Source organism: Hetaerina americana, unplaced genomic scaffold, assembly GCF_022747635.1.
Source record: "Hetaerina americana unplaced genomic scaffold, ioHetAmer1.1.p SCAF_216, whole genome shotgun sequence".
Lineage (NCBI taxonomy): Eukaryota > Metazoa > Arthropoda > Insecta > Odonata > Calopterygidae > Hetaerina > Hetaerina americana.
Window position 1 is genome coordinate 102587 of NW_027286782.1, and position 21010 is coordinate 123596.

General features: G+C 46.7%; 37 non-coding genes across 37 annotated transcripts; all 37 read right to left on the minus strand.

Annotated features, from left to right (window-relative positions):
* Positions 1-2369: 2369 nt before the first annotated feature.
* Positions 2370-2488, minus strand: LOC139688832 (5S ribosomal RNA). The gene has a single exon (XR_011700903.1). It is a non-coding gene; the product is annotated as a 5S ribosomal RNA (ribosomal RNA).
* Positions 2489-2877: 389 nt separating this feature from the next.
* Positions 2878-2996, minus strand: LOC139688833 (5S ribosomal RNA). The gene has a single exon (XR_011700904.1). It is a non-coding gene; the product is annotated as a 5S ribosomal RNA (ribosomal RNA).
* A 389-nt stretch (positions 2997-3385) lies between these two features.
* LOC139688834 (5S ribosomal RNA) lies at positions 3386-3504 on the minus strand. The gene has a single exon (XR_011700905.1). It is a non-coding gene; the product is annotated as a 5S ribosomal RNA (ribosomal RNA).
* A 389-nt stretch (positions 3505-3893) lies between these two features.
* Positions 3894-4012, minus strand: LOC139688835 (5S ribosomal RNA). Its single transcript, XR_011700906.1, has one exon. It is a non-coding gene; the product is annotated as a 5S ribosomal RNA (ribosomal RNA).
* A 389-nt stretch (positions 4013-4401) lies between these two features.
* LOC139689138 (5S ribosomal RNA) lies at positions 4402-4520 on the minus strand. The gene has a single exon (XR_011701195.1). It is a non-coding gene; the product is annotated as a 5S ribosomal RNA (ribosomal RNA).
* Positions 4521-4909: 389 nt separating this feature from the next.
* On the minus strand, positions 4910-5028 carry LOC139688837 (5S ribosomal RNA). Its single transcript, XR_011700908.1, has one exon. It is a non-coding gene; the product is annotated as a 5S ribosomal RNA (ribosomal RNA).
* Positions 5029-5417: 389 nt separating this feature from the next.
* LOC139688838 (5S ribosomal RNA) lies at positions 5418-5536 on the minus strand. The gene has a single exon (XR_011700909.1). It is a non-coding gene; the product is annotated as a 5S ribosomal RNA (ribosomal RNA).
* A 389-nt stretch (positions 5537-5925) lies between these two features.
* On the minus strand, positions 5926-6044 carry LOC139688839 (5S ribosomal RNA). Its single transcript, XR_011700910.1, has one exon. It is a non-coding gene; the product is annotated as a 5S ribosomal RNA (ribosomal RNA).
* A 389-nt stretch (positions 6045-6433) lies between these two features.
* On the minus strand, positions 6434-6552 carry LOC139688840 (5S ribosomal RNA). The gene has a single exon (XR_011700911.1). It is a non-coding gene; the product is annotated as a 5S ribosomal RNA (ribosomal RNA).
* A 389-nt stretch (positions 6553-6941) lies between these two features.
* Positions 6942-7060, minus strand: LOC139688841 (5S ribosomal RNA). Its single transcript, XR_011700912.1, has one exon. It is a non-coding gene; the product is annotated as a 5S ribosomal RNA (ribosomal RNA).
* Positions 7061-7444: 384 nt separating this feature from the next.
* On the minus strand, positions 7445-7563 carry LOC139688842 (5S ribosomal RNA). Its single transcript, XR_011700913.1, has one exon. It is a non-coding gene; the product is annotated as a 5S ribosomal RNA (ribosomal RNA).
* Positions 7564-7952: 389 nt separating this feature from the next.
* LOC139688844 (5S ribosomal RNA) lies at positions 7953-8071 on the minus strand. Its single transcript, XR_011700914.1, has one exon. It is a non-coding gene; the product is annotated as a 5S ribosomal RNA (ribosomal RNA).
* Positions 8072-8460: 389 nt separating this feature from the next.
* LOC139688845 (5S ribosomal RNA) lies at positions 8461-8579 on the minus strand. Its single transcript, XR_011700915.1, has one exon. It is a non-coding gene; the product is annotated as a 5S ribosomal RNA (ribosomal RNA).
* A 389-nt stretch (positions 8580-8968) lies between these two features.
* On the minus strand, positions 8969-9087 carry LOC139688846 (5S ribosomal RNA). Its single transcript, XR_011700916.1, has one exon. It is a non-coding gene; the product is annotated as a 5S ribosomal RNA (ribosomal RNA).
* Positions 9088-9476: 389 nt separating this feature from the next.
* LOC139688847 (5S ribosomal RNA) lies at positions 9477-9595 on the minus strand. Its single transcript, XR_011700917.1, has one exon. It is a non-coding gene; the product is annotated as a 5S ribosomal RNA (ribosomal RNA).
* A 389-nt stretch (positions 9596-9984) lies between these two features.
* Positions 9985-10103, minus strand: LOC139688849 (5S ribosomal RNA). Its single transcript, XR_011700919.1, has one exon. It is a non-coding gene; the product is annotated as a 5S ribosomal RNA (ribosomal RNA).
* A 389-nt stretch (positions 10104-10492) lies between these two features.
* On the minus strand, positions 10493-10611 carry LOC139688850 (5S ribosomal RNA). Its single transcript, XR_011700920.1, has one exon. It is a non-coding gene; the product is annotated as a 5S ribosomal RNA (ribosomal RNA).
* A 389-nt stretch (positions 10612-11000) lies between these two features.
* Positions 11001-11119, minus strand: LOC139688851 (5S ribosomal RNA). The gene has a single exon (XR_011700921.1). It is a non-coding gene; the product is annotated as a 5S ribosomal RNA (ribosomal RNA).
* A 389-nt stretch (positions 11120-11508) lies between these two features.
* On the minus strand, positions 11509-11626 carry LOC139688698 (5S ribosomal RNA). The gene has a single exon (XR_011700796.1). It is a non-coding gene; the product is annotated as a 5S ribosomal RNA (ribosomal RNA).
* Positions 11627-12015: 389 nt separating this feature from the next.
* Positions 12016-12134, minus strand: LOC139688852 (5S ribosomal RNA). Its single transcript, XR_011700922.1, has one exon. It is a non-coding gene; the product is annotated as a 5S ribosomal RNA (ribosomal RNA).
* A 389-nt stretch (positions 12135-12523) lies between these two features.
* On the minus strand, positions 12524-12642 carry LOC139688853 (5S ribosomal RNA). The gene has a single exon (XR_011700923.1). It is a non-coding gene; the product is annotated as a 5S ribosomal RNA (ribosomal RNA).
* Positions 12643-13031: 389 nt separating this feature from the next.
* Positions 13032-13150, minus strand: LOC139688855 (5S ribosomal RNA). The gene has a single exon (XR_011700925.1). It is a non-coding gene; the product is annotated as a 5S ribosomal RNA (ribosomal RNA).
* Positions 13151-13539: 389 nt separating this feature from the next.
* Positions 13540-13658, minus strand: LOC139688856 (5S ribosomal RNA). Its single transcript, XR_011700926.1, has one exon. It is a non-coding gene; the product is annotated as a 5S ribosomal RNA (ribosomal RNA).
* A 389-nt stretch (positions 13659-14047) lies between these two features.
* On the minus strand, positions 14048-14165 carry LOC139688699 (5S ribosomal RNA). Its single transcript, XR_011700797.1, has one exon. It is a non-coding gene; the product is annotated as a 5S ribosomal RNA (ribosomal RNA).
* Positions 14166-14554: 389 nt separating this feature from the next.
* LOC139688857 (5S ribosomal RNA) lies at positions 14555-14673 on the minus strand. Its single transcript, XR_011700927.1, has one exon. It is a non-coding gene; the product is annotated as a 5S ribosomal RNA (ribosomal RNA).
* A 389-nt stretch (positions 14674-15062) lies between these two features.
* LOC139689140 (5S ribosomal RNA) lies at positions 15063-15181 on the minus strand. The gene has a single exon (XR_011701197.1). It is a non-coding gene; the product is annotated as a 5S ribosomal RNA (ribosomal RNA).
* A 389-nt stretch (positions 15182-15570) lies between these two features.
* Positions 15571-15689, minus strand: LOC139688858 (5S ribosomal RNA). The gene has a single exon (XR_011700928.1). It is a non-coding gene; the product is annotated as a 5S ribosomal RNA (ribosomal RNA).
* A 389-nt stretch (positions 15690-16078) lies between these two features.
* LOC139688860 (5S ribosomal RNA) lies at positions 16079-16197 on the minus strand. Its single transcript, XR_011700929.1, has one exon. It is a non-coding gene; the product is annotated as a 5S ribosomal RNA (ribosomal RNA).
* Positions 16198-16585: 388 nt separating this feature from the next.
* Positions 16586-16704, minus strand: LOC139689134 (5S ribosomal RNA). The gene has a single exon (XR_011701192.1). It is a non-coding gene; the product is annotated as a 5S ribosomal RNA (ribosomal RNA).
* Positions 16705-17093: 389 nt separating this feature from the next.
* LOC139689141 (5S ribosomal RNA) lies at positions 17094-17212 on the minus strand. The gene has a single exon (XR_011701198.1). It is a non-coding gene; the product is annotated as a 5S ribosomal RNA (ribosomal RNA).
* A 389-nt stretch (positions 17213-17601) lies between these two features.
* LOC139688862 (5S ribosomal RNA) lies at positions 17602-17720 on the minus strand. Its single transcript, XR_011700931.1, has one exon. It is a non-coding gene; the product is annotated as a 5S ribosomal RNA (ribosomal RNA).
* Positions 17721-18109: 389 nt separating this feature from the next.
* On the minus strand, positions 18110-18228 carry LOC139689252 (5S ribosomal RNA). Its single transcript, XR_011701305.1, has one exon. It is a non-coding gene; the product is annotated as a 5S ribosomal RNA (ribosomal RNA).
* A 389-nt stretch (positions 18229-18617) lies between these two features.
* LOC139688863 (5S ribosomal RNA) lies at positions 18618-18736 on the minus strand. Its single transcript, XR_011700932.1, has one exon. It is a non-coding gene; the product is annotated as a 5S ribosomal RNA (ribosomal RNA).
* Positions 18737-19125: 389 nt separating this feature from the next.
* LOC139688864 (5S ribosomal RNA) lies at positions 19126-19244 on the minus strand. The gene has a single exon (XR_011700933.1). It is a non-coding gene; the product is annotated as a 5S ribosomal RNA (ribosomal RNA).
* A 389-nt stretch (positions 19245-19633) lies between these two features.
* Positions 19634-19751, minus strand: LOC139688701 (5S ribosomal RNA). Its single transcript, XR_011700799.1, has one exon. It is a non-coding gene; the product is annotated as a 5S ribosomal RNA (ribosomal RNA).
* A 389-nt stretch (positions 19752-20140) lies between these two features.
* Positions 20141-20259, minus strand: LOC139688865 (5S ribosomal RNA). Its single transcript, XR_011700934.1, has one exon. It is a non-coding gene; the product is annotated as a 5S ribosomal RNA (ribosomal RNA).
* A 389-nt stretch (positions 20260-20648) lies between these two features.
* Positions 20649-20767, minus strand: LOC139689142 (5S ribosomal RNA). Its single transcript, XR_011701199.1, has one exon. It is a non-coding gene; the product is annotated as a 5S ribosomal RNA (ribosomal RNA).
* Positions 20768-21010: the final 243 nt, after the last annotated feature.

Below are 21010 nucleotides of genomic sequence, written 5' to 3' on the forward strand. Positions count from 1 at the left end.
TTTGAAAAAGGTCAAAAACTCTTTCTATCCTTTCCTTGCTTCTGATCCCACACACATTTAGCGTGCCTATTTTTAGTTTTGTGTCCATTTCGGTGTTCAAAGGATATTCGGTAGGGAGGTATTCCAATCTATATATTTGCTTTAGGTGAAAGCGGCTTTTCCGTTTCCAAATTATTCGATTCCCTATTCGTGATTTTAAATTTACCTTCTTTAACATACGCAAACTTTTCGGCCCAGTCCTCCAATGCCGGACGTGGTCCAGCACTGCCGCAGTCGCCGCTAGGCCATTTTGTCCGCTTTTGCTCCGCCGCCACCTTTTTGCACCCCCTCCAGAATCGGCTGGTGCTCTCCTCAAGGTCGTCCGCAACACTGCTCTCACTGGCGCTGCCCCGAGCCTCTTCTCCATGCTCACCCGCAGTGACGCTGCCGCGCAACACCTCTTTCTTCTTTCCGATTTCCTTTACCCTCCTGGCCCGCCGGTCGACCACTGTGAAGTCACCGCTCGCTTCAGCCTCCGCCCCCTGCAGACCGTGGTCCACTGCCATTTCACCTTCTTTCTGCCTGGTCCCGCCCGCCAAAACCGCCACCACCCCCCCATTCGACGCCACCGCGCCAATCAGCCCCGGGGCCACTTCCCCTCCCGGGGCGTCAACGGAGGCCCGGCTGCCCCCACTCTCTCTCCCCCGACCCGGCTCCGATTCACTATGCCCCACCAACCATTCCATTTTTTTATTGCTCAGCTTGTCTGCCAGCATTTCCACACTTCCTTCTCGCCCCTCCTCCTGAATGTCCATCTCCTTAGTCCCGGCCTCGCTGTTCCCCCTCTCCCCTCGTTCCCCGTTGCAAGCTTCCCCTTCCGCGCCGGTGGCCTCCATTAAATTGCTAAGGGTAACGGAAGTCGAAATCCTTTTACCCCGCCCCCTGTTCCTTGACCCCTTCCTCCGCTTACGCCCGATTCCGTTGGCCTCTGCCGGTCCGTCACTGCCCGAGTCATCATCTTCGCTGGTCGGGGGGGCTCGCGTAGTTCCTCGCCGCTTTTCACCTTCTAAAGAATCCTCTGCCCCTGTATTCTCCCCGATTGCATCAGTACCATTATCTTCCTCCGGAATTGGCACCAGCGGAATTTCCTCCTCCGTGTTTGACTTCTTTCCCCGCAATGCATCCGCATAAGCCGTACTCGTCTTCATCATTGTGCATTTGACTCTAAGGTGCTCCTCACTCCCACACCTGGAACAGGTTTGCTTTTGCCCGTCGTAGTGTATTACAGCTCTAAACCCGGCGATAGGGATATATGATGGTATGGGGCTCTTAATGTACATCTTGACTGTTCGGGTACCTGTACTGATTTTGTACAGACCCTGCCCAATCCACTGGTTGTCCGTGTGGGAGACCACCTTGCCGTATTTTCCGAGGGCCATTTCCACCTCAAATCTGGGGACTTCAGGCGGGAGTGAGACCACCTTAACAAAGGTTGCCCTGCTAGAGGCCGACTCCAAGGTCGCCGTTCCCCGCTTATCGGCTTCTGAAGGAAAGTCGATGGGCCCCCCTTTCGACCGCAAAATTTTTTCCACTAATTCTTCATTTATCACCTTAACATAAACTGTTTTCCTAGTAATTCCAAACTGAATAGCCACCAAATCTTCCAATTTTAGCCCGAGCTCGACACCGATGAATCGATGGACCTCTAGGGCCGTAGCGCTTTCTTTTAAGTCATTGAGACTTATAATTAGCGTGGCCTTCCTATCGTAAGGCATTCTAATTTACTACCTTAACAAGGAAAGAAAAGAACCAATCACGCACCTCAAGCCCTAAACAGGCCTGATAAAGAAAAAAGGGGAAAACTCCACCACAAAAAAAACTTCTCCGCCACAAGCACTAGGGGAGGCAGCGAGTTTCACCCCTCCCGGCGATCGAAGCCTCGAACGCCGGGGAAACGCACACACAGAACCGGAACACAGACACGTCCTCACGGCCGTTGGCAATTTCCACCACTCTCGAGTCAACTATTTTAGCAATATCAAGCCCGCAAACACTTGCAACGACGCGACACGACGTCTATTTTCTTGCCCACGGCTTGCATACATCGGGCCGTCCACGACCATACTATATGATGGCGGGAGACGGAGGTAATTTGCCATCTCAAAACGAACTTTGGATAAATGTGGAAGAGATACGGGTTACTACAGCACCAATGCATTGCCCCAAGAGAGCTGGTCGCATCTAGATGAAATGGAATGGTGTCAAAAGGGAACATACCAATTCAAAATCACGCATGCAATGTCTGGCATTGCAAAATAAATTGTTTGAAAAAAATTTAAAACATCAGAGAATGCCTCAAAATACGTTCGTTTCGGAAAAAAAATATTGAAAGCCAACGGCACCCGGTGTTCCCAGGCGGTCACCCATCCAAGTACTATCCGGGCCCGATGCTGCTTAACTTCGGTGATCGGACGAGAACCGGTGTATTCAGCGTGGTATGGCCGTTGGCAATTTCCACCACTCTCGAGTCAACTATTTTAGCAATATCAAGCCCGCAAACACTTGCAACGACGCGACACGACGTCTATTTTCTTGCCCACGGCTTGCATACATCGGGCCGTCCACGACCATACTATATGATGGCGGGAGACGGAGGTAATTTGCCATCTCAAAACGAACTTTGGATAAATGTGGAAGAGATACGGGTTACTACAGCACCAATGCATTGCCCCAAGAGAGCTGGTCGCATCTAGATGAAATGGAATGGTGTCAAAAGGGAACATACCAATTCAAAATCACGCATGCAATGTCTGGCATTGCAAAATAAATTATTTGAAAAAAATTTAAAACATCAGAGAATGCCTCAAAATACGTTCGTTTCGGAAAAAAAATATTGAAAGCCAACGGCACCCGGTGTTCCCAGGCGGTCACCCATCCAAGTACTATCCGGGCCCGATGCTGCTTAACTTCGGTGATCGGACGAGAACCGGTGTATTCAGCGTGGTATGGCCGTTGGCATTTTCCAACACTCTCGAGTCAACTATTTTAGCAATATCAAGCCCGCAAACACTTGCAACGACGCGACACGACGTCTATTTTCTTGCCCACGGCTTGCATACATCGGGCCGTCCACGACCATACTATATGATGGCGGGAGACGGAGGTAATTTGCCATCTCAAAACGAACTTTGGATAAATGTGGAAGAGATACGGGTTACTACAGCACCAATGCATTGCCCCAAGAGAGCTGGTCGCATCTAGATGAAATGGAATGGTGTCAAAAGGGAACATACCAATTCAAAATCACGCATGCAATGTCTGGCATTGCAAAATAAATTATTTGAAAAAAATTAAAAACATCAGAGAATGCCTCAAAATACGTTCGTTTCGGAAAAAAAATATTGAAAGCCAACGGCACCCGGTGTTCCCAGGCGGTCACCCATCCAAGTACTATCCGGGCCCGATGCTGCTTAACTTCGGTGATCGGACGAGAACCGGTGTATTCAGCGTGGTATGGCCGTTGGCATTTTCCAACACTCTCGAGTCAACTATTTTAGCAATATCAAGCCCGCAAACACTTGCAACGACGCGACACGACGTCTATTTTCTTGCCCACGGCTTGCATACATCGGGCCGTCCACGACCATACTATATGATGGCGGGAGACGGAGGTAATTTGCCATCTCAAAACGAACTTTGGATAAATGTGGAAGAGATACGGGTTACTACAGCACCAATGCATTGCCCCAAGAGAGCTGGTCGCATCTAGATGAAATGGAATGGTGTCAAAAGGGAACATACCAATTCAAAATCACGCATGCAATGTCTGGCATTGCAAAATAAATTATTTGAAAAAAATTAAAAACATCAGAGAATGCCTCAAAATACGTTCGTTTCGGAAAAAAAATATTGAAAGCCAACGGCACCCGGTGTTCCCAGGCGGTCACCCATCCAAGTACTATCCGGGCCCGATGCTGCTTAACTTCGGTGATCGGACGAGAACCGGTGTATTCAGCGTGGTATGGCCGTTGGCAATTTCCACCACTCTCGAGTCAACTATTTTAGCAATATCAAGCCCGCAAACACTTGCAACGACGCGACACGACGTCTATTTTCTTGCCCACGGCTTGCATACATCGGGCCGTCCACGACCATACTATATGATGGCGGGAGACGGAGGTAATTTGCCATCTCAAAACGAACTTTGGATAAATGTGGAAGAGATACGGGTTACTACAGCACCAATGCATTGCCCCAAGAGAGCTGGTCGCATCTAGATGAAATGGAATGGTGTCAAAAGGGAACATACCAATTCAAAATCACGCATGCAATGTCTGGCATTGCAAAATAAATTATTTGAAAAAAATTAAAAACATCAGAGAATGCCTCAAAATACGTTCGTTTCGGAAAAAAAATATTGAAAGCCAACGGCACCCGGTGTTCCCAGGCGGTCACCCATCCAAGTACTATCCGGGCCCGATGCTGCTTAACTTCGGTGATCGGACGAGAACCGGTGAATTCAGCGTGGTATGGCCGTTGGCAATTTCCACCACTCTCGAGTTAACTATTTTAGCAATATCAAGCCCGCAAACACTTGCAACGACGCGACACGACGTCTATTTTCTTGCCCACGGCTTGCATACATCGGGCCGTCCACGACCATACTATATGATGGCGGGAGACGGAGGTAATTTGCCATCTCAAAACGAACTTTGGATAAATGTGGAAGAGATACGGGTTACTACAGCACCAATGCATTGCCCCAAGAGAGCTGGTCGCATCTAGATGAAATGGAATGGTGTCAAAAGGGAACATACCAATTCAAAATCACGCATGCAATGTCTGGCATTGCAAAATAAATTATTTGAAAAAAATTTAAAACATCAGAGAATGCCTCAAAATACGTTCGTTTCGGAAAAAAAATATTGAAAGCCAACGGCACCCGGTGTTCCCAGGCGGTCACCCATCCAAGTACTATCCGGGCCCGATGCTGCTTAACTTCGGTGATCGGACGAGAACCGGTGTATTCAGCGTGGTATGGCCGTTGGCATTTTCCAACACTCTCGAGTCAACTATTTTAGCAATATCAAGCCCGCAAACACTTGCAACGACGCGACACGACGTCTATTTTCTTGCCCACGGCTTGCATACATCGGGCCGTCCACGACCATACTATATGATGGCGGGAGACGGAGGTAATTTGCCATCTCAAAACGAACTTTGGATAAATGTGGAAGAGATACGGGTTACTACAGCACCAATGCATTGCCCCAAGAGAGCTGGTCGCATCTAGATGAAATGGAATGGTGTCAAAAGGGAACATACCAATTCAAAATCACGCATGCAATGTCTGGCATTGCAAAATAAATTATTTGAAAAAAATTAAAAACATCAGAGAATGCCTCAAAATACGTTCGTTTCGGAAAAAAAATATTGAAAGCCAACGGCACCCGGTGTTCCCAGGCGGTCACCCATCCAAGTACTATCCGGGCCCGATGCTGCTTAACTTCGGTGATCGGACGAGAACCGGTGTATTCAGCGTGGTATGGCCGTTGGCATTTTCCACCACTCTCGAGTCAACTATTTTAGCAATATCAAGCCCGCAAACACTTGCAACGACGCGACACGACGTCTATTTTCTTGCCCACGGCTTGCATACATCGGGCCGTCCACGACCATACTATATGATGGCGGGAGACGGAGGTAATTTGCCATCTCAAAACGAACTTTGGATAAATGTGGAAGAGATACGGGTTACTACAGCACCAATGCATTGCCCCAAGAGAGCTGGTCGCATCTAGATGAAATGGAATGGTGTCAAAAGGGAACATACCAATTCAAAATCACGCATGCAATGTCTGGCATTGCAAAATAAATTATTTGAAAAAAATTAAAAACATCAGAGAATGCCTCAAAATACGTTCGTTTCGGAAAAAAAATATTGAAAGCCAACGGCACCCGGTGTTCCCAGGCGGTCACCCATCCAAGTACTATCCGGGCCCGATGCTGCTTAACTTCGGTGATCGGACGAGAACCGGTGTATTCAGCGTGGTATGGCCGTTGGCAATTTCCACCACTCTCGAGTCAACTATTTTAGCAATATCAAGCCCGCAAACACTTGCAACGACGCGACACGACGTCTATTTTCTTGCCCACGGCTTGCATACATCGGGCCGTCCACGACCATACTATATGATGGCGGGAGACGGAGGTAATTTGCCATCTCAAAACGAACTTTGGATAAATGTGGAAGAGATACGGGTTACTACAGCACCAATGCATTGCCCCAAGAGAGCTGGTCGCATCTAGATGAAATGGAATGGTGTCAAAAGGGAACATACCAATTCAAAATCACGCATGCAATGTCTGGCATTGCAAAATAAATTATTTGAAAAAAATTAAAAACATCAGAGAATGCCTCAAAATACGTTCGTTTCGGAAAAAAAATATTGAAAGCCAACGGCACCCGGTGTTCCCAGGCGGTCACCCATCCAAGTACTATCCGGGCCCGATGCTGCTTAACTTCGGTGATCGGACGAGAACCGGTGTATTCAGCGTGGTATGGCCGTTGGCAATTTCCACCACTCTCGAGTCAACTATTTTAGCAATATCAAGCCCGCAAACACTTGCAACGACGCGACACGACGTCTATTTTCTTGCCCACGGCTTGCATACATCGGGCCGTCCACGACCATACTATATGATGGCGGGAGACGGAGGTAATTTGCCATCTCAAAACGAACTTTGGATAAATGTGGAAGAGATACGGGTTACTACAGCACCAATGCATTGCCCCAAGAGAGCTGGTCGCATCTAGATGAAATGGAATGGTGTCAAAAGGGAACATACCAATTCAAAATCACGCATGCAATGTCTGGCATTGCAAAATAAATTATTTGAAAAAAATTAAAAACATCAGAGAATGCCTCAAAATACGTTCGTTTCGGAAAAAAAATATTGAAAGCCAACGGCACCCGGTGTTCCCAGGCGGTCACCCATCCAAGTACTATCCGGGCCCGATGCTGCTTAACTTCGGTGATCGGACGAGAACCGGTGTATTCAGCGTGGTATGGCCGTTGGCAATTTCCACCACTCTCGAGTCAACTATTTTAGCAATATCAAGCCCGCAAACACTTGCAACGACGCGACACGACGTCTATTTTCTTGCCCACGGCTTGCATACATCGGGCCGTCCACGACCATATGATGGCGGGAGACGGAGGTAATTTGCCATCTCAAAACGAACTTTGGATAAATGTGGAAGAGATACGGGTTACTACAGCACCAATGCATTGCCCCAAGAGAGCTGGTCGCATCTAGATGAAATGGAATGGTGTCAAAAGGGAACATACCAATTCAAAATCACGCATGCAATGTCTGGCATTGCAAAATAAATTATTTGAAAAAAATTAAAAACATCAGAGAATGCCTCAAAATACGTTCGTTTCGGAAAAAAAATATTGAAAGCCAACGGCACCCGGTGTTCCCAGGCGGTCACCCATCCAAGTACTATCCGGGCCCGATGCTGCTTAACTTCGGTGATCGGACGAGAACCGGTGTATTCAGCGTGGTATGGCCGTTGGCATTTTCCAACACTCTCGAGTCAACTATTTTAGCAATATCAAGCCCGCAAACACTTGCAACGACGCGACACGACGTCTATTTTCTTGCCCACGGCTTGCATACATCGGGCCGTCCACGACCATACTATATGATGGCGGGAGACGGAGGTAATTTGCCATCTCAAAACGAACTTTGGATAAATGTGGAAGAGATACGGGTTACTACAGCACCAATGCATTGCCCCAAGAGAGCTGGTCGCATCTAGATGAAATGGAATGGTGTCAAAAGGGAACATACCAATTCAAAATCACGCATGCAATGTCTGGCATTGCAAAATAAATTATTTGAAAAAAATTTAAAACATCAGAGAATGCCTCAAAATACGTTCGTTTCGGAAAAAAAATATTGAAAGCCAACGGCACCCGGTGTTCCCAGGCGGTCACCCATCCAAGTACTATCCGGGCCCGATGCTGCTTAACTTCGGTGATCGGACGAGAACCGGTGTATTCAGCGTGGTATGGCCGTTGGCAATTTCCACCACTCTCGAGTCAACTATTTTAGCAATATCAAGCCCGCAAACACTTGCAACGACGCGACACGACGTCTATTTTCTTGCCCACGGCTTGCATACATCGGGCCGTCCACGACCATACTATATGATGGCGGGAGACGGAGGTAATTTGCCATCTCAAAACGAACTTTGGATAAATGTGGAAGAGATACGGGTTACTACAGCACCAATGCATTGCCCCAAGAGAGCTGGTCGCATCTAGATGAAATGGAATGGTGTCAAAAGGGAACATACCAATTCAAAATCACGCATGCAATGTCTGGCATTGCAAAATAAATTATTTGAAAAAAATTAAAAACATCAGAGAATGCCTCAAAATACGTTCGTTTCGGAAAAAAAATATTGAAAGCCAACGGCACCCGGTGTTCCCAGGCGGTCACCCATCCAAGTACTATCCGGGCCCGATGCTGCTTAACTTCGGTGATCGGACGAGAACCGGTGTATTCAGCGTGGTATGGCCGTTGGCAATTTCCACCACTCTCGAGTCAACTATTTTAGCAATATCAAGCCCGCAAACACTTGCAACGACGCGACACGACGTCTATTTTCTTGCCCACGGCTTGCATACATCGGGCCGTCCACGACCATACTATATGATGGCGGGAGACGGAGGTAATTTGCCATCTCAAAACGAACTTTGGATAAATGTGGAAGAGATACGGGTTACTACAGCACCAATGCATTGCCCCAAGAGAGCTGGTCGCATCTAGATGAAATGGAATGGTGTCAAAAGGGAACATACCAATTCAAAATCACGCATGCAATGTCTGGCATTGCAAAATAAATTATTTGAAAAAAATTAAAAACATCAGAGAATGCCTCAAAATACGTTCGTTTCGGAAAAAAAATATTGAAAGCCAACGGCACCCGGTGTTCCCAGGCGGTCACCCATCCAAGTACTATCCGGGCCCGATGCTGCTTAACTTCGGTGATCGGACGAGAACCGGTGTATTCAGCGTGGTATGGCCGTTGGCATTTTCCAACACTCTCGAGTCAACTATTTTAGCAATATCAAGCCCGCAAACACTTGCAACGACGCGACACGACGTCTATTTTCTTGCCCACGGCTTGCATACATCGGGCCGTCCACGACCATACTATATGATGGCGGGAGACGGAGGTAATTTGCCATCTCAAAACGAACTTTGGATAAATGTGGAAGAGATACGGGTTACTACAGCACCAATGCATTGCCCCAAGAGAGCTGGTCGCATCTAGATGAAATGGAATGGTGTCAAAAGGGAACATACCAATTCAAAATCACGCATGCAATGTCTGGCATTGCAAAATAAATTATTTGAAAAAAATTTAAAACATCAGAGAATGCCTCAAAATACGTTCGTTTCGGAAAAAAAATATTGAAAGCCAACGGCACCCGGTGTTCCCAGGCGGTCACCCATCCAAGTACTATCCGGGCCCGATGCTGCTTAACTTCGGTGATCGGACGAGAACCGGTGTATTCAGCGTGGTATGGCCGTTGGCAATTTCCACCACTCTCGAGTCAACTATTTTAGCAATATCAAGCCCGCAAACACTTGCAACGACGCGACACGACGTCTATTTTCTTGCCCACGGCTTGCATACATCGGGCCGTCCACGACCATACTATATGATGGCGGGAGACGGAGGTAATTTGCCATCTCAAAACGAACTTTGGATAAATGTGGAAGAGATACGGGTTACTACAGCACCAATGCATTGCCCCAAGAGAGCTGGTCGCATCTAGATGAAATGGAATGGTGTCAAAAGGGAACATACCAATTCAAAATCACGCATGCAATGTCTGGCATTGCAAAATAAATTATTTGAAAAAAATTAAAAACATCAGAGAATGCCTCAAAATACGTTCGTTTCGGAAAAAAAATATTGAAAGCCAACGGCACCCGGTGTTCCCAGGCGGTCACCCATCCAAGTACTATCCGGGCCCGATGCTGCTTAACTTCGGTGATCGGACGAGAACCGGTGTATTCAGCGTGGTATGGCCGTTGGCAATTTCCACCACTCTCGAGTCAACTATTTTAGCAATATCAAGCCCGCAAACACTTGCAACGACGCGACACGACGTCTATTTTCTTGCCCACGGCTTGCATACATCGGGCCGTCCACGACCATACTATATGATGGCGGGAGACGGAGGTAATTTGCCATCTCAAAACGAACTTTGGATAAATGTGGAAGAGATACGGGTTACTACAGCACCAATGCATTGCCCCAAGAGAGCTGGTCGCATCTAGATGAAATGGAATGGTGTCAAAAGGGAACATACCAATTCAAAATCACGCATGCAATGTCTGGCATTGCAAAATAAATTATTTGAAAAAAATTAAAAACATCAGAGAATGCCTCAAAATACGTTCGTTTCGGAAAAAAAATATTGAAAGCCAACGGCACCCGGTGTTCCCAGGCGGTCACCCATCCAAGTACTATCCGGGCCCGATGCTGCTTAACTTCGGTGATCGGACGAGAACCGGTGTATTCAGCGTGGTATGGCCGTTGGCAATTTCCACCACTCTCGAGTCAACTATTTTAGCAATATCAAGCCCGCAAACACTTGCAACGACGCGACACGACGTCTATTTTCTTGCCCACGGCTTGCATACATCGGGCCGTCCACGACCATACTATATGATGGCGGGAGACGGAGGTAATTTGCCATCTCAAAACGAACTTTGGATAAATGTGGAAGAGATACGGGTTACTACAGCACCAATGCATTGCCCCAAGAGAGCTGGTCGCATCTAGATGAAATGGAATGGTGTCAAAAGGGAACATACCAATTCAAAATCACGCATGCAATGTCTGGCATTGCAAAATAAATTATTTGAAAAAAATTAAAAACATCAGAGAATGCCTCAAAATACGTTCGTTTCGGAAAAAAAATATTGAAAGCCAACGGCACCCGGTGTTCCCAGGCGGTCACCCATCCAAGTACTATCCGGGCCCGATGCTGCTTAACTTCGGTGATCGGACGAGAACCGGTGTATTCAGCGTGGTATGGCCGTTGGCAATTTCCACCACTCTCGAGTCAACTATTTTAGCAATATCAAGCCCGCAAACACTTGCAACGACGCGACACGACGTCTATTTTCTTGCCCACGGCTTGCATACATCGGGCCGTCCACGACCATACTATATGATGGCGGGAGACGGAGGTAATTTGCCATCTCAAAACGAACTTTGGATAAATGTGGAAGAGATACGGGTTACTACAGCACCAATGCATTGCCCCAAGAGAGCTGGTCGCATCTAGATGAAATGGAATGGTGTCAAAAGGGAACATACCAATTCAAAATCACGCATGCAATGTCTGGCATTGCAAAATAAATTATTTGAAAAAAATTTAAAACATCAGAGAATGCCTCAAAATACGTTCGTTTCGGAAAAAAAATATTGAAAGCCAACGGCACCCGGTGTTCCCAGGCGGTCACCCATCCAAGTACTATCCGGGCCCGATGCTGCTTAACTTCGGTGATCGGACGAGAACCGGTGTATTCAGCGTGGTATGGCCGTGGCATTTTCCAACACTCTCGAGTCAACTATTTTAGCAATATCAAGCCCGCAAACACTTGCAACGACGCGACACGACGTCTATTTTCTTGCCCACGGCTTGCATACATCGGGCCGTCCACGACCATACTATATGATGGCGGGAGACGGAGGTAATTTGCCATCTCAAAACGAACTTTGGATAAATGTGGAAGAGATACGGGTTACTACAGCACCAATGCATTGCCCCAAGAGAGCTGGTCGCATCTAGATGAAATGGAATGGTGTCAAAAGGGAACATACCAATTCAAAATCACGCATGCAATGTCTGGCATTGCAAAATAAATTATTTGAAAAAAATTTAAAACATCAGAGAATGCCTCAAAATACGTTCGTTTCGGAAAAAAAATATTGAAAGCCAACGGCACCCGGTGTTCCCAGGCGGTCACCCATCCAAGTACTATCCGGGCCCGATGCTGCTTAACTTCGGTGATCGGACGAGAACCGGTGTATTCAGCGTGGTATGGCCGTTGGCAATTTCCACCACTCTCGAGTCAACTATTTTAGCAATATCAAGCCCGCAAACACTTGCAACGACGCGACACGACGTCTATTTTCTTGCCCACGGCTTGCATACATCGGGCCGTCCACGACCATACTATATGATGGCGGGAGACGGAGGTAATTTGCCATCTCAAAACGAACTTTGGATAAATGTGGAAGAGATACGGGTTACTACAGCACCAATGCATTGCCCCAAGAGAGCTGGTCGCATCTAGATGAAATGGAATGGTGTCAAAAGGGAACATACCAATTCAAAATCACGCATGCAATGTCTGGCATTGCAAAATAAATTATTTGAAAAAAATTAAAAACATCAGAGAATGCCTCAAAATACGTTCGTTTCGGAAAAAAAATATTGAAAGCCAACGGCACCCGGTGTTCCCAGGCGGTCACCCATCCAAGTACTATCCGGGCCCGATGCTGCTTAACTTCGGTGATCGGACGAGAACCGGTGTATTCAGCGTGGTATGGCCGTTGGCAATTTCCACCACTCTCGAGTCAACTATTTTAGCAATATCAAGCCCGCAAACACTTGCAACGACGCGACACGACGTCTATTTTCTTGCCCACGGCTTGCATACATCGGGCCGTCCACGACCATACTATATGATGGCGGGAGACGGAGGTAATTTGCCATCTCAAAACGAACTTTGGATAAATGTGGAAGAGATACGGGTTACTACAGCACCAATGCATTGCCCCAAGAGAGCTGGTCGCATCTAGATGAAATGGAATGGTGTCAAAAGGGAACATACCAATTCAAAATCACGCATGCAATGTCTGGCATTGCAAAATAAATTATTTGAAAAAAATTAAAAACATCAGAGAATGCCTCAAAATACGTTCGTTTCGGAAAAAAAATATTGAAAGCCAACGGCACCCGGTGTTCCCAGGCGGTCACCCATCCAAGTACTATCCGGGCCCGATGCTGCTTAACTTCGGTGATCGGACGAGAACCGGTGTATTCAGCGTGGTATGGCCGTTGGCAATTTCCACCACTCTCGAGTCAACTATTTTAGCAATATCAAGCCCGCAAACACTTGCAACGACGCGACACGACGTCTATTTTCTTGCCCACGGCTTGCATACATCGGGCCGTCCACGACCATACTATATGATGGCGGGAGACGGAGGTAATTTGCCATCTCAAAACGAACTTTGGATAAATGTGGAAGAGATACGGGTTACTACAGCACCAATGCATTGCCCCAAGAGAGCTGGTCGCATCTAGATGAAATGGAATGGTGTCAAAAGGGAACATACCAATTCAAAATCACGCATGCAATGTCTGGCATTGCAAAATAAATTATTTGAAAAAAATTAAAAACATCAGAGAATGCCTCAAAATACGTTCGTTTCGGAAAAAAAATATTGAAAGCCAACGGCACCCGGTGTTCCCAGGCGGTCACCCATCCAAGTACTATCCGGGCCCGATGCTGCTTAACTTCGGTGATCGGACGAGAACCGGTGTATTCAGCGTGGTATGGCCGTTGGCAATTTCCACCACTCTCGAGTCAACTATTTTAGCAATATCAAGCCCGCAAACACTTGCAACGACGCGACACGACGTCTATTTTCTTGCCCACGGCTTGCATACATCGGGCCGTCCACGACCATACTATATGATGGCGGGAGACGGAGGTAATTTGCCATCTCAAAACGAACTTTGGATAAATGTGGAAGAGATACGGGTTACTACAGCACCAATGCATTGCCCCAAGAGAGCTGGTCGCATCTAGATGAAATGGAATGGTGTCAAAAGGGAACATACCAATTCAAAATCACGCATGCAATGTCTGGCATTGCAAAATAAATTATTTGAAAAAAATTTTAAACATCAGAGAATGCCTCAAAATACGTTCGTTTCGGAAAAAAAATATTGAAAGCCAACGGCACCCGGTGTTCCCAGGCGGTCACCCATCCAAGTACTATCCGGGCCCGATGCTGCTTAACTTCGGTGATCGGACGAGAACCGGTGTATTCAGCGTGGTATGGCCGTGGCATTTTCCAACACTCTCGAGTCAACTATTTTAGCAATATCAAGCCCGCAAACACTTGCAACGACGCGACACGACGTCTATTTTCTTGCCCACGGCTTGCATACATCGGGCCGTCCACGACCATACTATATGATGGCGGGAGACGGAGGTAATTTGCCATCTCAAAACGAACTTTGGATAAATGTGGAAGAGATACGGGTTACTACAGCACCAATGCATTGCCCCAAGAGAGCTGGTCGCATCTAGATGAAATGGAATGGTGTCAAAAGGGAACATACCAATTCAAAATCACGCATGCAATGTCTGGCATTGCAAAATAAATTGTTTGAAAAAAATTTAAAACATCAGAGAATGCCTCAAAATACGTTCGTTTCGGAAAAAAAATATTGAAAGCCAACGGCACCCGGTGTTCCCAGGCGGTCACCCATCCAAGTACTATCCGGGCCCGATGCTGCTTAACTTCGGTGATCGGACGAGAACCGGTGTATTCAGCGTGGTATGGCCGTTGGCAATTTCCACCACTCTCGAGTCAACTATTTTAGCAATATCAAGCCCGCAAACACTTGCAACGACGCGACACGACGTCTATTTTCTTGCCCACGGCTTGCATACATCGGGCCGTCCACGACCATACTATATGATGGCGGGAGACGGAGGTAATTTGCCATCTCAAAACGAACTTTGGATAAATGTGGAAGAGATACGGGTTACTACAGCACCAATGCATTGCCCCAAGAGAGCTGGTCGCATCTAGATGAAATGGAATGGTGTCAAAAGGGAACATACCAATTCAAAATCACGCATGCAATGTCTGGCATTGCAAAATAAATTATTTGAAAAAAATTTAAAACATCAGAGAATGCCTCAAAATACGTTCGTTTCGGAAAAAAAATATTGAAAGCCAACGGCACCCGGTGTTCCCAGGCGGTCACCCATCCAAGTACTATCCGGGCCCGATGCTGCTTAACTTCGGTGATCGGACGAGAACCGGTGAATTCAGCGTGGTATGGCCGTTGGCAATTTCAACCACTCTCGAGTCAACTATTTTAGCAATATCAAGCCCGCAAACACTTGCAACGACGCGACACGACGTCTATTTTCTTGCCCACGGCTTGCATACATCGGGCCGTCCACGACCATACTATATGATGGCGGGAGACGGAGGTAATTTGCCATCTCAAAACGAACTTTGGATAAATGTGGAAGAGATACGGGTTACTACAGCACCAATGCATTGCCCCAAGAGAGCTGGTCGCATCTAGATGAAATGGAATGGTGTCAAAAGGGAACATACCAATTCAAAATCACGCATGCAATGTCTGGCATTGCAAAATAAATTATTTGAAAAAAATTAAAAACATCAGAGAATCCCTCAAAATACGTTCGTTTCGGAAAAAAAATATTGAAAGCCAACGGCACCCGGTGTTCCCAGGCGGTCACCCATCCAAGTACTATCCGGGCCCGATGCTGCTTAACTTCGGTGATCGGACGAGAACCGGTGTATTCAGCGTGGTATGGCCGTTGGCAATTTCCACCACTCTCGAGTCAACTATTTTAGCAATATCAAGCCCGCAAACACTTGCAACGACGCGACACGACGTCTATTTTCTTGCCCACGGCTTGCATACATCGGGCCGTCCACGACCATACTATATGATGGCGGGAGACGGAGGTAATTTGCCATCTCAAAACGAACTTTGGATAAATGTGGAAGAGATCCGGGTTACTACAGCACCAATGCATTGCCCCAAGAGAGCTGGTCGCATCTAGATGAAATGGAATGGTGTCAAAAGGGAACATACCAATTCAAAATCACGCATGCAATGTCTGGCATTGCAAAATAAATTATTTGAAAAAAATTAAAAACATCAGAGAATGCCTCAAAATACGTTCGTTTCGGAAAAAAAATATTGAAAGCCAACGGCACCCGGTGTTCCCAGGCGGTCACCCATCCAAGTACTATCCGGGCCCGATGCTGCTTAACTTCGGTGATCGGACGAGAACCGGTGTATTCAGCGTGGTATGGCCGTTGGCAATTTCCACCACTCTCGAGTCAACTATTTTAGCAATATCAAGCCCGCAAACACTTGCAACGACGCGACACGACGTCTATTTTCTTGCCCACGGCTTGCATACATCGGGCCGTCCACGACCATACTATATGATGGCGGGAGACGGAGGTAATTTGCCATCTCAAAACGAACTTTGGATAAATGTGGAAGAGATACGGGTTACTACAGCACCAAAGCATTGCCCCAAGAGAGCTGGTCGCATCTAGATGAAATGGAATGGTGTCAAAAGGGAACATACCAATTCAAAATCACGCATGCAATGTCTGGCATTGCAAAATAAATTATTTGAAAAAAATTAAAAACATCAGAGAATGCCTCAAAATACGTTCGTTTCGGAAAAAAATATTGAAAGCCAACGGCACCCGGTGCTCCCAGGCGGTCACCCATCCAAGTACTATCCGGGCCCGATGCTGCTTAACTTCGGTGATCGGACGAGAACCGGTGTATTCAGCGTGGTATGGCCGTTGGCAATTTCCACCACTCTCGAGTCAACTATTTTAGCAATATCAAGCCCGCAAACACTTGCAACGACGCGACACGACGTCTATTTTCTTGCCCACGGCTTGCATACATCGGGCCGTCCACGACCATACTATATGATGGCGGGAGACGGAGGTAATTTGCCATCTCAAAACGAACTTTGGATAAATGTGGAAGAGATACGGGTTACTACAGCACCAATGCATTGCCCCAAGAGAGCTGGTCGCATCTAGATGAAATGGAATGGTGTCAAAAGGGAACATACCAATTCAAAATCACGCATGCAATGTCTGGCATTGCAAAATAAATTATTTGAAAAAAATTAAAAACATCAGAGAATGCCTCAAAATACGTTCGTTTCGGAAAAAAAATATTGAAAGCCAACGGCACCCGGTGTTCCCAGGCGGTCACCCATCCAAGTACTATCCGGGCCCGATGCTGCTTAACTTCGGTGATCGGACGAGAACCGGTGAATTCAGCGTGGTATGGCCGTTGGCAATTTCCACCACTCTCGAGTTAACTATTTTAGCAATATCAAGCCCGCAAACACTTGCAACGACGCGACACGACGTCTATTTTCTTGCCCACGGCTTGCATACATCGGGCCGTCCACGACCATACTATATGATGGCGGGAGACGGAGGTAATTTGCCATCTCAAAACGAACTTTGGATAAATGTGGAAGAGATACGGGTTACTACAGCACCAATGCATTGCCCCAAGAGAGCTGGTCGCATCTAGATGAAATGGAATGGTGTCAAAAGGGAACATACCAATTCAAAATCACGCATGCAATGTCTGGCATTGCAAAATAAATTATTTGAAAAAAATTTAAAACATCAGAGAATGCCTCAAAATACGTTCGTTTCGGAAAAAAAATATTGAAAGCCAACGGCACCCGGTGTTCCCAGGCGGTCACCCATCCAAGTACTATCCGGGCCCGATGCTGCTTAACTTCGGTGATCGGACGAGAACCGGTGTATTCAGCGTGGTATGGCCGTTGGCATTTTCCAACACTCTCGAGTCAACTATTTTAGCAATATCAAGCCCGCAAACACTTGCAACGACGCGACACGACGTCTATTTTCTTGCCCACGGCTTGCATACATCGGGCCGTCCACGACCATACTATATGATGGCGGGAGACGGAGGTAATTTGCCATCTCAAAACGAACTTTGGATAAATGTGGAAGAGATACGGGTTACTACAGCACCAATGCATTGCCCCAAGAGAGCTGGTCGCATCTAGATGAAATGGAATGGTGTCAAAAGGGAACATACCAATTCAAAATCACGCATGCAATGTCTGGCATTGCAAAATAAATTATTTGAAAAAAATTAAAAACATCAGAGAATGCCTCAAAATACGTTCGTTTCGGAAAAAAAATATTGAAAGCCAAAGGCACCCGGTGTTCCCAGGCGGTCACCCATCCAAGTACTATCCGGGCCCGATGCTGCTTAACTTCGGTGATCGGACGAGAACCGGTGTATTCAGCGTGGTATGGCCGTTGGCATTTTCCAACACTCTCGAGTCAACTATTTTAGCAATATCAAGCCCGCAAACACTTGCAACGACGCGACACGACGTCTATTTTCTTGCCCACGGCTTGCATACATCGGGCCGTCCACGACCATACTATATGATGGCGGGAGACGGAGGTAATTTGCCATCTCAAAACGAACTTTGGATAAATGTGGAAGAGATACGGGTTACTACAGCACCAATGCATTGCCCCAAGAGAGCTGGTCGCATCTAGATGAAATGGAATGGTGTCAAAAGGGAACATACCAATTCAAAATCACGCATGCAATGTCTGGCATTGCAAAATAAATTATTTGAAAAAAATTAAAAACATCAGAGAATGCCTCAAAATACGTTCGTTTCGGAAAAAAAATATTGAAAGCCAACGGCACCCGGTGTTCCCAGGCGGTCACCCATCCAAGTACTATCCGGGCCCGATGCTGCTTAACTTCGGTGATCGGACGAGAACCGGTGTATTCAGCGTGGTATGGCCGTTGGCAATTTCCACCACTCTCGAGTCAACTATTTTAGCAATATCAAGCCCGCAAACACTTGCAACGACGCGACACGACGTCTATTTTCTTGCCCACGGCTTGCATACATCGGGCCGTCCACGACCATACTATATGATGGCGGGAGACGGAGGTAATTTGCCATCTCAAAACGAACTTTGGATAAATGTGGAAGAGATACGGGTTACTACAGCACCAATGCATTGCCCCAAGAGAGCTGGTCGCATCTAGATGAAATGGAATGGTGTCAAAAGGGAACATACCAATTCAAAATCACGCATGCAATGTCTGGCATTGCAAAATAAATTATTTGAAAAAAATTAAAAACATCAGAGAATGCCTCAAAATACGTTCGTTTCGGAAAAAAAATATTGAAAGCCAACGGCACCCGGTGTTCCCAGGCGGTCACCCATCCAAGTACTATCCGGGCCCGATGCTGCTTAACTTCGGTGATCGGACGAGAACCGGTGTATTCAGCGTGGTATGGCCGTTGGCAATTTCCACCACTCTCGAGTCAACTATTTTAGCAATATCAAGCCCGCAAACACTTGCAACGACGCGACACGACGTCTATTTTCTTGCCCACGGCTTGCATACATCGGGCCGTCCACGACCATACTATATGATGGCGGGAGACGGAGGTAATTTGCCATCTCAAAACGAACTTTGGATAAATGTGGAAGAGATACGGGTTACTACAGCACCAATGCATTGCCCCAAGAGAGCTGGTCGCATCTAGATGAAATGGAATGGTGTCAAAAGGGAACATACCAATTCAAAATCACGCATGCAATGTCTGGCATTGCAAAATAAATTATTTGAAAAAAATTAAAAACATCAGAGAATGCCTCAAAATACGTTCGTTTCGGAAAAAAAATATTGAAAGCCAACGGCACCCGGTGTTCCCAGGCGGTCACCCATCCAAGTACTATCCGGGCCCGATGCTGCTTAACTTCGGTGATCGGACGAGAACCGGTGTATTCAGCGTGGTATGGCCGTGGCATTTTCCAACACTCTCGAGTCAACTATTTTAGCAATATCAAGCCCGCAAACACTTGCAACGACGCGACACGACGTCTATTTTCTTGCCCACGGCTTGCATACATCGGGCCGTCCACGACCATACTATATGATGGCGGGAGACGGAGGTAATTTGCCATCTCAAAACGAACTTTGTATAAATGTGGAAGAGATACGGGTTACTACAGCACCAATGCATTGCCCCAAGAGAGCTGGTCGCATCTAGATGAAATGGAATGGTGTCAAAAGGGAACATACCAATTCAAAATCACGCATGCAATGTCTGGCATTGCAAAATAAATTGTTTGAAAAAAATTTAAAACATCAGAGAATGCCTCAAAATACGTTCGTTTCGGAAAAAAAATATTGAAAGCCAACGGCACCCGGTGTTCCCAGGCGGTCACCCATCCAAGTACTATCCGGGCCCGATGCTGCTTAACTTCGGTGATCGGACGAGAACCGGTGTATTCAGCGTGGTATGGCCGTTGGCAATTTCCACCACTCTCGAGTCAACTATTTTAGCAATATCAAGCCCGCAAACACTTGCAACGACGCGACACGACGTCTATTTTCTTGCCCACGGCTTGCATACATCGGGCCGTCCACGACCATACTATATGATGGCGGGAGACGGAGGTAATTTGCCATCTCAAAACGAACTTTGGATAAATGTGGAAGAGATACGGGTTACTACAGCACCAATGCATTGCCCCAAGAGAGCTGGTCGCATCTAGATGAAATGGAATGGTGTCAAAAGGGAACATACCAATTCAAAATCACGCATGCAATGTCTGGCATTGCAAAATAAATTATTTGAAAAAAATTAAAAACATCAGAGAATGCCTCAAAATACGTTCGTTTCGGAAAAAAAATATTGAAAGCCAACGGCACCCGGTGTTCCCAGGCGGTCACCCATCCAAGTACTATCCGGGCCCGATGCTGCTTAACTTCGGTGATCGGACGAGAACCGGTGAATTCAGCGTGGTATGGCCGTTGGCAATTTCAACCACTCTCGAGTCAACTATTTTAGCAATATCAAGCCCGCAAACACTTGCAACGACGCGACACGACGTCTATTTTCTTGCCCACGGCTTGCATACATCGGGCCGTCCACGACCATACTATATGATGGCGGGAGACGGAGGTAATTTGCCATCTCAAAACGAACTTTGGATAAATGTGGAAGAGATACGGGTTACTACAGCACCAATGCATTGCCCCAAGAGAGCTGGTCGCATCTA